Genomic DNA, 14,883 nt, shown 5'->3' with positions numbered 1-14,883 from the left:
CAGTTACGGGGGTTGAACTGGACCTCTACATTGTCGATGGTGACCTAATATCTTCGGGTCAATTGCAATCTGCTGCTAAGAAATAGAGGCGGACTCAAGTTTTGAGAGATAGAAAATTAAGCAGCGACTGGACTTTATTCGCTGAAAATTAGTCACTCAATGAAATGCCTATTGGAGCACTTCGAGCACTGTATACGTTATATACCCTGTGTGGCGGAATTGGGGCTACTGGACCTAAGGGCAATGGAAAAATTGCCCCTGGGCTCAACATCCTGAGTTTTTGGGCCCCCCTTGAAGTAAAACGTAATAGGTGTGGACAATGAGAAACTTACCTCAGATCTTATTTCAATCTCATACTGAGACTTGGAGCCCCCCTTGAAAATATTTGGTGGGAAGTTACATTTTAAATATCACGTAATATTGCTGGTAATAAAAAAGGATATAAATTGTCAAGTTTGTTTGTTTATGTATTGTGTATAAGGCATCGACCGGTTGTGCTAATCGGGACTGGACCTACAGTTTAAAGTGGAATCCGAACCAGCATATGCCTCCACCAGGTATCGAACCCCCCTGATACCACTTTGGACCGATACTCTCACTAATTCCCACCGGTATTGACACCGCGACTTCAAATTGTAATAATTTAAAGTTATTCAAAATATTCATTAACAATAGTGTCTAAATATTCAGCTCTTATTATTATGAATCAATTTATCAAGAGTTTTGCTTTAAATTTTCCAAGAATTACACCAGAATATTAAATAACATGTAATGTTACCAACATATTATTTTCCTTCATACAAAATTGGTGGAAAAAAAAAGAAGGAATTTCGAAACACGCATGATTTTCAGGAAAATTAGACTCCGCGAAAGTATCCCGTGGCATTCTTGCGTAGCCCGTGTAAGATCAAAATGGCGGGAAATCGGCAAATAAATTCCAGCGGATCCATCAACGGAAGTGGCGAACACCATCCTTCGAACATAAACGGGTAGAGTGTTCGTAGGCATAGGTGAGACTTCACTTACACAAACTACGGTATTTGCTGAAAAAAAAGGCATGGTATTTATACACGTATATATAAATGCATGCGTGTGCATTTCTCCGCGGCATGAACACATATGCAGGGTATGGAGGTAGAGTCCACACTTTCTCGACATCAGCCTCAGTAGAGGTGATGTGATCAGCATCAATTTCCGGCCGCATTTAACTCCAAGGTACCCACTGATTTGAGGCTGGATGAGGCCCAGAGCCGCTGTATGCAGGAACAATGGATAAAATCCATGCTCAGATTACCACCCTGGGGGGGGGGGGGACGGTTCTCCAGCGGGTCAGACGGCACTCCTATCGTACCATTGCTGCTCTTCTCATATTTATATATTATTAAAATAAACAAAAGCTTGTTAAAGAAAAAAAATGGTGAAGCATTTCTTCTCGTAGGTTGATGGGAGAAAACAAATGCACTAAAGGCCCATACGTGCTGTGGAGGTAGTGCTTTACACATTCTTGGATCTGGGCCATGGTGGAAAACTTACTGTAGCATTGAGAGAGCAGTGGCCGAATGGTGGCTTTTTCTTAGGGATGGGTATGGGACGACTTTTCTTTTTGGTCGTCAGTATGCTCTTTGAAGATTTATTGTTAGTTTAGCTGTCAAGTGAGGCAATATGGGGGTAATATCTCGTGTTCGTCTCGGGAACTGCAACTTTTAAATATGTTAATAAACGAAACGTAAATTAAAATCAGGCACTAGGTTTGCTCATCCACGATTAACTTTGGCAGATTGGTGAACGATTGTACTTTGTATCACTAACCGCAACAATTATTTATAAGTTAATGACAATTTTAATAAACAACTGATGGTACGAACAATAAATTAAAAACGTTCCTGCTACAACGATATGATTTAGAATTCTCCAAGTTTCCTGAAGGTGAAACACTCCCCGAAGATTGGTCATGGAAAGAACCAGAGAAAGCTCAATAATCGAGTTCTGGCAACACTGCTGCGGTACCTGCCTTCTCAATCCCTTTCGCCGTGTTCCTCAAGAATCGCACAGGAAAACTCTCGAGTGCGGAACCAACCCATGCAACGCTCCAGATATGGAGCAAAAACTCACTTTCTCACATGGAAAAAGACACTTTCACCCTTCTAGCTGTTTTGAGTGACCGCACCGCTTCCCCTCCTGTGTACGTAAACAGTTGACTCCCCTTCCCCTACTACCCGAAGCTTGTATAAAAACTGTATACACCGGCAGATGGCGGCGGCTTTACGTGCTCAAGTCCATGGCGGTATAAGGTTCGTCTCCTCGCATCCTATGATTTTCAAGTCGACTTTTCCAGTATTTCTAATGAAAATTACCACAAATTACACACTATAGACTTTTCTTCCCATTTCGCAAGCATACTGTACAGTTAGGTGCAGAGTACTGCAATGAGCGTTTTTCGCTCGAGCGGCAAATAGTTCGCACGGACAACGCTAGATGGCATACAGAATTGATAGTTCTTCCGCTCGAGCGAAAAACGATCGAACGAGCGAAATACACTCGAACCCTATTAGTAGACGTATTTCCGTAATTTGTCTGTGGTAATGGGTCCTCAAATATGGATCGTGAAGTAAAAGATGAAGTGAGATTGAAAAATAAATGAATATAGTCATCATCTCCATGTTAAAATGCATGTGAAAATGAAGTAGATGATTATGGGCTGAAACTACCAATGGTGACATTTTATGTTTCTACGATTATTGTCACATCAAAATGATGTTCGACTGAATGTTATAACGACATTTTATTATTTCACAGAATATGATTATCCTTTTCGGTAAATGAACTTTGTACACGTACGTACGTGTTGCACTGTGATACGATATTTGTAATTGCTTAGGCAGGTCAGTCAGCATGTATATCCATTTTATGTTTCGGTCTGTAGATATTGCATACTTTCATATGTGCTGTATTTTAGTCTTACATAATATACGAAATTATTATTTAGAATTGTAATTGCATAGAGTGGTTTCCTTCAATGTATGGATTTTATGTTGGCAGTGCTGCGTATTAGGCTCTGAAATACGGGACGATGCCAAACATTCCACTACGAGTGCAGTATGACCGAGCGTAGCACGCTCGAGCGTGGGAGATTCGAACGAGTTTGAGCGAGTGAAAGTGGCCCGATGCAGTACTCTAGTTAGGTGCGAGGAATAGGCAATTTCATTAACTGTTATCTTCATGGAAACTACAGTGTAAAATGACTTCCATTAATTTAAAGTCCACTTAGTCTCTAATCCACCGGCGCTCATCGCATCTTCAACCGATATGGAGAATGTGTGGAGCCTAACCTCCACACTCCCAAGTACCTTAGTGGAAATGGTGCAATGCATCTTTTACCCAGCTTCGTGAGGACAAATGGTGTACTACTTGGGGGAACAATCGGGCTTCACTCTAGAAAGCCAGACAGATAACTGCGGCGATGGAAATCGATGCACTGATCACATGCAACCAAACGAAAAACAAACAGTACGCTTTGGGACAAATAGGGGTGTAAAATCACAGAGTTCAGTTCATAAATTTTGGCTAATCGAGAAAGGAGCATATTCGAATTTTTATTTTTCCTCATCGTTCCAAGAAATGACGTAGATGAATCACAAACGTCCAACGACTCATTCGGGATTCCAAATCTGATCTCTTAGTTACACAGAGCTATATGCTACACTTCGCGGAGGTCCATGGAACTGGAGTACGGTTAGATGATTTTGTAAATGTATGTTTTTTAATAATGTAAACACAACATTTTACACATTATTTGAATACAGATCACATAAGGAAACAAAACTCTTCAAACACAAATAAAATATCAAGATATGAACGTCGTCGCCTTGTAATCAAGGGGTCCCGGGTTCGATACCCGGTGGAGGCACATAGTGGTTCGGATCCCACTTTAAACTGTTAGGTCCAGTCCCAATTAGCATTACTGTGCATAAAGTGGACTTAAAATACCAACTCAACAACAACTAAGATATGAAGAGAAGTTTTTAAGAGGGTTAAGTGATTTTGTTTGTAGTGCGGTACTTTTATTCTCTGTGGCTGATTGAATGAATCATTTAGGTTATTTTACGTCGCCACTTTTGGCTAATCGCGATGATGAATGGTGATACGATTAAATGGATGAAGGGACAAACACGCATGGACAGCACGCAACGCAAGTTCCACAGACGATTATGTTGGCTGCGAATCCACGTGTCGAGAGCCTCATTGGCCTGCTAGACTGCACTTACCGGGATGTTGTACAGTCACGGACAGTTCTGGGTTGTAATGAATGCATTGACTTTCAATGGAATCATTACAACCCAACAGTGTCCGTGACTGTACTACGTGGAAGTGAGGTTGAATTTTGGGTGCAAGCCCCGTTTCCATTACCACAAATTTGCCGCGCAACATGACGCGGCGCAAGTGCCGGGGACAAAATTGCCCCAAACAATTTTGACGCACAACATGCGCCGCGGACAATGGAAACAGCCTGCAGAAAGTTCCTGGGCCACGGGCATGCGCAATAGAATAGAAACAGACGACGCGACTACAACCACGTGCTCGCTGTTCGGACTGAAGCGGCGTCACGACACAACGTCCTGTTATTTGAGTGTAGTTGTTGTAGTTTGTTGTGTAATTGTACGTGTGTGTTTGTTTTGTGGACAATATGGAGTAGTCGAAAGATAAAGTAGTAAAACTTATAGAGCAATATGAACAGGAGTCAGTGTTGTGGAATGTCACCAGTACGCGGCTGCCATAACCACAAAACTCGCCATATAACAGTTGGGCTGAAAAGTTCGTAGGCTAACTCATAGATGGCGTTACTAGAATTAAATCCATGTGATTTTTACTTAGTACTAACCTTCAAAAGATACGTGTATAAATTTCACAGCTGCCGGATAATTAGTTCGTGAGATATAGCATTGTGAGTGAAGCAGCTTTTGTTATTGTGAAAAAATGGATAAAAAAGAATTTCGTGTGTTAATAATAAAGCATTGCTTTTTGGCGAAAAAAAAATACTGTTCAAGCCAAGGCTTGGCTTGAGAAACATTATTCGGACTCTGCACCAGGAAAATCAACCGTTGAGAAGTGGTTTGCTAAATTTAAACGAGGCGAAATGAGCATCGAAGACGATGCACGCAGTGGACGCCCAAAAGAGGCTGTTACCGACGAAAACATCAAAAAAGTTCACAAAATAATTTTAAATGATCGTAAAGTGAAGTTGATCGAGATAGCTGAGACTTTAAAAATATCAAAGGAACGTGTTGGACATATTGTGCATGAATATTTGAACATGCGAAAGCTGTGCAAAAAAGTGCTGTTTCATCAAGACAATGCACCGTGTCACAAATCAATGAAAACGATGGCAAAATTATATGAATTAGACTACGAATTGCTTCCCCATCCACCATATTCTCCAGATCTGGTCCCCAGTGACTTTTTCCTGTTTGCAGACCTTAAAAGAATGCTCGCTGGAAAGAAATTTAGCACTGATGAAGAGGTAACCGCCGAAACTGAGGCCTATTTTGAGGCTAAAGAGAAATCGTACTATAAAAATGGCATCGAAAAATTGTATGACCGCTATAATCGTTGTATCGCCCTCGAAGACAACTATATTGAATAATAAAATCGAATTTTGTCAAAAAAATATTTTTTACTATGTTAGCCTACGAACTTTTCAGCCCAACTGTTATTGTCCATCTTTACACAAGTTAAATCACCACGAAATTATTACAATACAAGAGAAGAAACACTGAACTACTACAAAGCACTGCACACGCTACTCTGTGGTGCTGCACTCCAGTGTTGTTGCGGGCGTATTTTGCAGAAGTAGTTTTGAATTGGAAACAGTGCACTAAATGACGCGCAACGTGCGCCGGCGCATGTTGCGCATCATGAGTCTGGAACTTGTCAGAATGGAAACTAGGCTTTAGCAGAAAGTCACACGTTATACACCTCCTTCTCTGCGGTATTACATTGTATGCGTACTTGGAGTATCTGTATGTCTCAATTATAGAAACAACACAGCTAATTCTCACCATTGCATAACTCATTTACTATGTTCCGTGCAGCAAAATATTTTTTTTGTTGCATTACATGTGTCGGCTTGCAGCGGAGGGGCGCACACCGGACTGCACTTACTACAATCGAACTTGTTTGATATCTGATGGCAGAATTGCAAGCTAACACGTGTAAGATTGATTGATTAATTTGCTTTATTTTACATCCATTTTTGTTCCACTTTCGGCTAATTTGCGAAGATAGGGATGAGTAATGAACTTGATCATTGGACACTCAAGAACATCCATGCCCAGGCCGGGATTCGAACACGGGACCCCTGGCGTCAACACGTGTAAGAGGATGCTGCACAGGCGTCCCTCGATTGTCTTGTTACAAGAAGCCCTGGATGACCAGAATGTTCAGTTCAGAAAACAGGGCAGCAACCTTTCTGCGCTACGAGCTAATACGTGTAATGCAAAGTCATGTATTAGCGGCAATGGTAAGCTCTGGATTGGATTGATTTAGTGTTTTAAGTCCACTTTATGCACAGTAAGGCTAATCGGGACTGGACCTACAGTTTAAAGTGGGATCCGAACCACTTGTACCTCCACCGGGTATCGAACCCGGGACCCCTAATGGTAAGCTCTGACCCGCAAGTATACTCTATCCCTGGAATATCTGGAGCAAGGCCGCACATAAGGGGAGGAGAGCGAATGGGCGGAGCGAAGCAGTACACGTTGTGGCAAAGGCTGATAGTTGCTGTCGCCTTTTCCCCCTCCACTCAATCCCGTTCCCTCGCACGTGTTCATCAGTCGAGCCCTCTCGAGTCACTACTTGCGCAGAGCAGAGTTGTTAAAGGTCCAGGAATTTTAAATAAATTCCATTCCGGTCCAGGAGAGAAAATCAGCAAGCGTAATTGGCTTCTGGACCGTAAAGAACCTTTTTATCTGTTAAGAATTTCAATTCGGTCCAGGAACCTTTTTACCAAATCAATTTAAATACGATCCAGGAAACTTTTTTCAATTAAACAAAACGCAACTTGGATCGAATTTAAATTGTGCGCGAAAAAATGTTCCCGTCCTGTTACGGAACCAAATATAACCCATTAGAATGTATGGATTTCTGGATCCTTAATAATTCCAGGGTTGTTAATTTCCAGGAATTGTAAATAAATTCAATTCCCGTCCGGAACAGAAAATCAGCAAGTGTAAATGGGTTCTAGGCCGTAAAGAACCTTTTTATGTACAAAGTATTTCAATTCGATACAGGAACCCTTTTTCAGGATGACTTTAAATACGGTCCAGGAACATTTTTTCCGGATCAATTTAAATTCGGTCCAGGAATATTTTTCCAATGAAACAATACGCAATTTGGACCGAATTTAAATTGTGCGATAAAAAGCTTCCGGTCCTGCAGCGGGACCCAATAGAACCCTTCAGAATTTATGGGTTGCTGGACCTTCAACAACCCTTGCGCAGATACATGCCTTCCTTCGCTCGCCCCAGAGATTTCCGGGACAGAGTATAGTATCCCATTCATTTCGTAGTAATGCAACAAGGGCATAGCTGTGCCTCGCAATCAGCGCAAGAAAGCTGCAGCACAACACGCTAGACTGCCATAAAAAGTTTAAAAAAAACATGTAACTAATTATGTTCTTGCTCAAGTAACAACTTATCGCGCTAAACCGTTGAGGACGATGGAGTCATCAGCTACAAGACGACCTCATGGCTCGGCCACTTCCTCCCGGACCTAATCCAGCGCCGTCGTCAGTTATTGGCTCCACTTTCGTTGAAGACCTGGGAAGAGCGAGTTCTCCAGCGAGGGTAATTTGGGGCTCAGCAGCGCTAATCGGGAGTTGTCACCATTATGACCTTTTGGAGACGGAGGTACAAGAACACGTTTGGCTTCTTTCACTTTCATCTTCCACTTTTTCTAACCCAGCTCTCATTTGTTAAGTCGCCAACGGGCCGTGCACGCAATTTGAGTAGCGTAGGAATAATTATGCAAAATAATTTAGCTGCAGTTTTCTCGACAAGCTCCTGCGTTACCGAATGTTTGGAGCTCTACCCTTTGATGCAGCGGTCCGGATTCGATTCCCGGTGGGAGCTCCCAAGATTTCGGCTTTGATCCTGGGTCGTGTGGGCAATTGGGGAGCTACTTGAAGAAATGTATCGGGCTCCGATCTCGAAAGCCAGAGACTAGATGCACTGAACACGCGTCATCCAATGAAAAAACCGATCTGTCAAGCCCTGGCTATTAGAGGACTGTAACGCCATGAGGGAAGGGTGGGGGGGGGGGAGACAGATAGGTTATCTGCAAAGATATCACTGAACAATTTTACAATTTGTGTTTATAATTGCTGTATTGCCGAATAACCAGTTTCACTTAGCACCGCTTACCGATATTATTTTCTTATGATATCCATGCTGAATACAACCAGCTTTGCATTACATGCATTTGGGTCTCATAAACCAAGGGATACAGTAATATCTGTGGGTGCACGACAGGCTACTACTCGTTCCTTTTACAGTATATTCCTACTTTGATTAATTTTTACGTCGTTGTTGAGTTGAGTTGGTGTTTAAAGTCCACTTTATGCCCATTAAGGCTAATCGGGACTAAACCTACAGTTTAAAGTGGGATCCGAACCACTTGTGACTCCGCCGGGAATTTTTACCTCGTTTGTAAGTTAAACTTAATCACGAGGATTTTACGCGACCACTTATAGTGTAGTTATTTCCAGAAACGAGCCAGTTCCAACGGAGGGATATATCACGATCTCCTATATAAACATTATCACCCCCATTCCAATAAGGAAAGCAGGGTCGCAGATACTTTGTATCGGTTCTGTTACATTATCTTTCTAAGTTGATACTTATTATATCACACTGTTAACAACTAAAAAGTAAGTATAACCGTTTTACGCCGCCTCAAGTACGAGGGCCATCCGGAAAGTAGTGGCGCGAGTAGCCGCCGCTCAAGGTCAAACGACTTCAATTGAGTGTGTGCGAAGTTTCGTAGCTCTGCCATTGTAGTTATTGTTTCCGTGAGTGTTTACAATGTTCAAAAAAATTGCAAACGCCGCCACATGTAAAGTTAGGGCTGTGATCAGATTTCTCAACGCCAGGAATGTGCGACCATGTGATATTCACCGTCAATGTTATTGATGAGTCGTCTGTTTGGCGCTCGTGTCGAAACTTTAACTCGGGGAGGGAGAACGTCCATGATGACGAACGTTTCGGGCGCCCGTATGATATTACGGACGAACTGCTGAGTACAGTTGACGAATTCATCAAGAACGACCGGCAGTTCACACTGGATGAAATCAGTGAACAGTTCCCTGATGTTTCGTCAACACTTCATGAAATTGATTCAGATTTTCATCTCTTCACAAAACTAAAGGACTTTTTGGGAGGAAAGACATTTCACAGTGATGAGGAACTCAATGAAGGGCTGACTACTTTTCTCAATGGACTGGCGGCAGAGGAATATGAAGCTGGGTTACAAAAACTCATCACACGTTATGACAAATGCTTAAATGTACATGATGACTATGTAGGAGTAGTTTAAAGTTTGGTGTTAACAATTACAAAGTTTCTTACAAAATTTTTAATTTTTTTTAAATTAAAAAAAAACGGGTACTACTTTCTGGATGGTCGTCGTACATTGGCACAAGGTTCTTGTTAAGAATTCCACTAGGCTGGAACGGACATTGCTTAGCTAATAATTCTGAGAATTGTGAATGTTCAGTAATTACGTTTCCCTATTCGGAATTTTCAACCGAATAACCTCGAGGTTCCAATTTCATAACCGAAAACTTAAGAAACCAGTTACCATGAAGTACCCAGGAAAGTTTTATAACTTTACAACCTCCTTGACATCAAACGTTCTTGTTCACTTAAGTACCACTAATGAGAATATCTTGAACCGGTGAAATGTTACAACTAGCCTCGATCAGCCTGGAAGATTACGTTGTTTTATTGACCAATTTGCTGCTTTTTAGTTGCGGAATTCGGTCCTGGAACTGGCAATATGGGTAACTGTTTCTTGACAAATTTTGAAAACCTGAAAATTACTAATTATGTATAAAATCTTTCTGCCTGCATCCTACTAAAGTTTCATAACGATTGAACAACCCGTTTTTGATTTACAGAATTTCAAAGATTGCGAGCGTTTGCAAAATTTTAAAAACCAGGCCCTTTATAGGTTCTCACGATGAAAAAAATAGAAGGCATGTACTAGAAAAAAATGACTAGCATAGATTAATGCAGAATTAAATAAGCTAATTTTTTATGTAACTCGTTTTTATGTAGGTCTATTGGCTAATTTTTAATTGGAGTCCAAACTCGAGTATGTATAATTTTTAATCCGATAGTAACCATAGTAACCATCGACTGTAAAGACGTTTAGGAACATGATGATGGATCAGATGAAATTGATGATGGACACCCGCAAAAAACAATCCTGTCTAGATTGCGATTCGAACACAGTCGTTCCAAACTTTAGTAAGTAAATTTCGTCAATTAGTAAATTTTAGTACATTTAGTATATTTATACATAAATGTTTTACTTAACTTGTTGACCACACTAAAGAGGGTATCTATCATTCGTAAGGTAAATTTGCCTTGCACAATGCCATGAATCCACATTGAGGGACGGGGGTTGGAGGTATACCCCGACACATTCACGATTTCGGTCATTACGGAGGTGATGTTATTAGCACCACGCTCCCGCCGACTTTATCCCCCTTTCCAGGGCTGTTCCCTACCACAGAGTTGGAAAAATTCCCACCTTCGACTACCCACCCCGGGAATCGGACCCGGGACTCGCGCGTAGCAGTCGGTCGCCCTATCGACTGGAACACCGCGACTCCTTTTATCACTTATAGATATGTTACTTAACGTGTACAACACGCTGTATGTATTACGAGATATCGGACGAGATCCGAGACAAGCTTTTCCATGAACGAAACGGAACTGCGCCACGCTCGTCTCGTCTCTTGTAATTCGTCTAAAAAAGTATGACCACCCTGTAGCAAACTTTAGCTAGAACGACGATTAGAAAATGGGTTCTAGTAGAATACTGGAAGCATCTTTCTTAGTTCTCTATCCTTGCACTTCCTTGGTGTCTTCTGCGGAGAACATATGTATGTGAATTTGCCGAGAAAAACTGTTTAACAACTACAATTCGACCGTCTTTCAAAGTGATGGGGACTACCCTTGAGAGACAACCTAAGAGAACATACAAAAGGAATCGTGCGCGAAAAACTTGCAAAATCGCCCAATCCATATTTGATTTTCATCCGCAGTAAAACCAAATTGGTTGATATAACCGACTTCTTAACGCATTGTAACGTGACTATAAGATTTGTTTTCCTACAGAATGCGCGAAAAGGCTGTAAATATTCAACGACGTAGGGAATGTTGAAAATCCCAATACAGCGTGCCCTTGCTCTTGAAATTGCCCCGTAGGGCAACAGCTTCGGAAGTTTCCCTGGGCCCAATCAATAGCCGCCCTCATCCCTTCTTTCACCGGGATTGCATGAGTAAACGCGCTCGAAATATTGACTCGCCCCCTCCCCCCAGAACGTGTTACGCACGCTGATCTCTCGTCGCGATGCAAATGGCATTTTGATCAGCTCACAGTGAGTTTGTTGGCCCTACCCATTCGAAGGGAACTCTTCTACCTGAGTGTGAAGGACAGTACGATGACCAACACGAACGTGCCACATTAAATTTTGAAACTACGCTGTCATTGTAATGCAGAGTCAGAGGGAACATGACGAAAAAGATGGCTCCCATGGGGTACCACGAACAGGACATGTCAGTAGTGTCAATCTATTCGTCCGAAGAAAAATGCTAAATTAACTCTGATGCCATCCCAAAAAACGTGCCCGAAGACTCAAATTTCACGGCAGTTTCATTTCTTTCATACACGGTGGGCTGGACAGAGACAGTGTTGAATTAAAAATGTACAGTACAGCATTTTACTTCTGTGTAAAAATGTCTATATATTTATTTTGCCCTTAACATTTACCTGGTAAATGCATATAAATTAGCATTAGGTTATAAATTAGGTTCGATTCCCACCACCCGCAAAAGAAACATCACCTGAAGACTAGAGAGAAGAGGCGTTCTCCCAAAACATAGTGTAATGAACCATTTACACGAGGCCAATTGTGAAGACATTCCACTACGCCAATCCAATGGCTACTGGGGCCGAAAACTTTGAAACCATTCTAATTTAGTGGAGTGGCTTGAGACAATGGCTGGAGACATTCCCTTCACAGGATTGTCTCCATTCACACGATGCCAATGTTGGATTGACTTAGTGGCATGTCTTTACAATTGGCCTCGTGTAAATGGTCCATTAGAATGAGTATAGTTTAAAGCACTAGACAATGGATAATACCCAATTAGCATTGCATGCTAATGTAGAACCGTTGTCACTAACATGCATATAAATGCCGAACGTGTTCCTTGATGTGAAATTTCAGCCTTTACTCTAAAAATTAACTCTTATTGATAAATTATATTTATAGAATACAGGGGTATTAAATTCATTTTAAAATACACATTAACACAGAACCATAGTGACAAGGCTAGCGACCCTCCTGTCTTGCGGGCATTTGTTTTATTTTTGATTGTTCTGTTTATAGCTATATCAAATTCAACATCATCAGTGTGTGAAATACATCTTTCTTTCTTAGGTTAAATAATTTACGTGTACAATTTGCTGTCAACAATCTTCATTCTGTGCACTTACCTCTTTGATGTCATCAATTCAATCCAACAAATTTATGTGAATTAATGTTTTATAGGATTCAGTGGAAAATCAACTTCATCTACTTACTTTACTACTAATAAGAAAGTGATTAGGTTTGGTTATCACGATTTCGATTTTCTAATATGAAGGGACATTTTGCACATATAAAAGGGGAAACTATACTTTCCGGGGTTGGCAACACTTCTTCACAGCCCTTTTAGCCTACAAGATGGTAGTTTCCAGGGTGCACTACAACGGAGAGACGTTGGCACCTACGATCTGATAGCCTGAGCTGCACAGTATCCTTATATATGAATGATGATATTGCCACCTTCAGAACTGAAAAGAATACAGCCTGAAATAGCAACAAAAACCTTTCCAAGGTTTAACTTCAAAGCCATAGGACGACATCCCCATCGAACATTTGCAGCTGAGTCCCATCAAATCCGATCCAACCCCTCCCCCCTCGGGGGCGAAAGAATCCAGAGGAAGAGAGAAAAGGAAGTCGCTACTCAGCCGAGGGAGGGGGTTCAATTTGTTAGTTCGACCAATATTCACTGCTGGGGATCGAAACATCCCCGCCAAATTAACTGGCAACAACACACTCCCTCCCCTCGGGCAATCTCCGAAAAAAGGAGGAAGCGTCCCCCGTTCCTTTATGGCGGAGCATATATGGTTATTTATGAGAGAACGCACAGTAAGCGCACTGCTGATGCTGAAATTCTCTTCTATTTTGCACGGAAGGGAGGCACAACAATGTATTCTAACCCTACTTAATCTCTCCATCCCAGTGGGCTTTACCCAACCGCCCAAAGTTTTAGAGTGGACCAATCTCTGGCGTTTTAGCGTTCCTTATGGCGCTCGTAGTATAGCCTGTATTCTCAACAATGCCGGCTCATTCTTTTCAATCTTGTGTCCTTTGCCTCCATATTCTTATTAAAAAAGATGTGTGTTAAAGAATGTTGTATATTTATATTTAAAAAGCCACAAAAACACGTGGACACTGTTTTTACATTATAAAAAATATATTGCTTGAAACTTTTAAAAATATATTCATATAAATGTAGCATAAATACTTGATGGTATCCAGTATTTTGATAGCCTTTCCTTGGAACGACAACGAATCGAGTCTGAACAATTGTCAAGTCAGCAGAAGAAGTTAGTTACAATTCGAATATCAATGTTGTAACGATTTAAATATTGAAATCCCTAATGAAAATTCTCTTTTCGCCACATTAAATCCAACAATACACTTTTTCCAGACGTCCAGTTTATAAAACATTTTATACATATACATACATACGATAAAAAGTAAAGGTACACCCTTTTTTCGACAATCCTGGGCACGTCACTGAGAAGCATACTAAACTGAAATCTAGGGAAAAGTTACCCTTGTTTCAAGTTCATGACATGCAAACAGATTATTGTGACTGGATTGACAGCTGAATCACGGAAACAGACTCCATAGGCATAGAACCCGCTCCGACAGAGTTAACAACCACGCTATCAGGGAAGACATGAAACCAACCAGCTACAAATTATTTTACTGCTTCACTTGTAGTGCTTTAAGAACCATCTGAAGCTTGAGACTGAGCCTCGGTGGTCCAACCTGTATGGAGTCTGTGCAACGCGGGACACCCAGGATGGGTGACTTCAGGTCTCTGCATGAAGTAGCTCTCGGGTTCATTTGGCCTCTAATAAATGGGTAAAGTTGAAGTCCTGATTCCAACGCCACTTGTCTTCAAACAAAGTTTCAAAAGTACAAGATCAGTTCCCTCTGTTAGAGGAGTGAACGAACAAACCATCTGCCACGTGGAGTATATCCTCCCCTCAAACCTTTCCCACCAATAGCGTCCGTTTTAGAAACTGACAGCTCTTGTCCAGTCCACGTGGAAGGAATGAGATGTTGACACTTCTTTATAGATTTCTTAACGTGAAGTTGTTGTATATTATCTTTGGTGTTATTTGTTTATACAATGTGGAGACCTTGGGGGTACATCGTCGCAGTAAATGAATGGATATATAAACACCGAAAGTAAACGTGACAACAACGCTTTTCAAAAAAAAAAAAAAAAAAAAAAAAAAAAAAAAAAAAAAAAA

General features: G+C 41.3%; 1 protein-coding gene across 7 annotated transcripts in view; it reads right to left on the bottom strand.

Annotated features, from left to right (window-relative positions):
* chb (CLIP-associating protein) overlaps positions 1 to 14,883 on the bottom strand; it is a 391,332-nt gene that overhangs the window by 199,441 nt on the left and 177,008 nt on the right. The window lies entirely within an intron of this gene.

The sequence above is a fragment of the Lepisma saccharinum genome, chromosome 21 (genome assembly GCF_977018435.1).
Source record: "Lepisma saccharinum chromosome 21, izLepSacc3.1, whole genome shotgun sequence".
Taxonomy (NCBI): Eukaryota; Metazoa; Arthropoda; class Insecta; order Zygentoma; family Lepismatidae; genus Lepisma; species Lepisma saccharinum.
The sequence above is the reverse complement of the archived record's forward strand: the minus strand, read 5'-3'. Positions and strand labels throughout refer to the sequence as shown.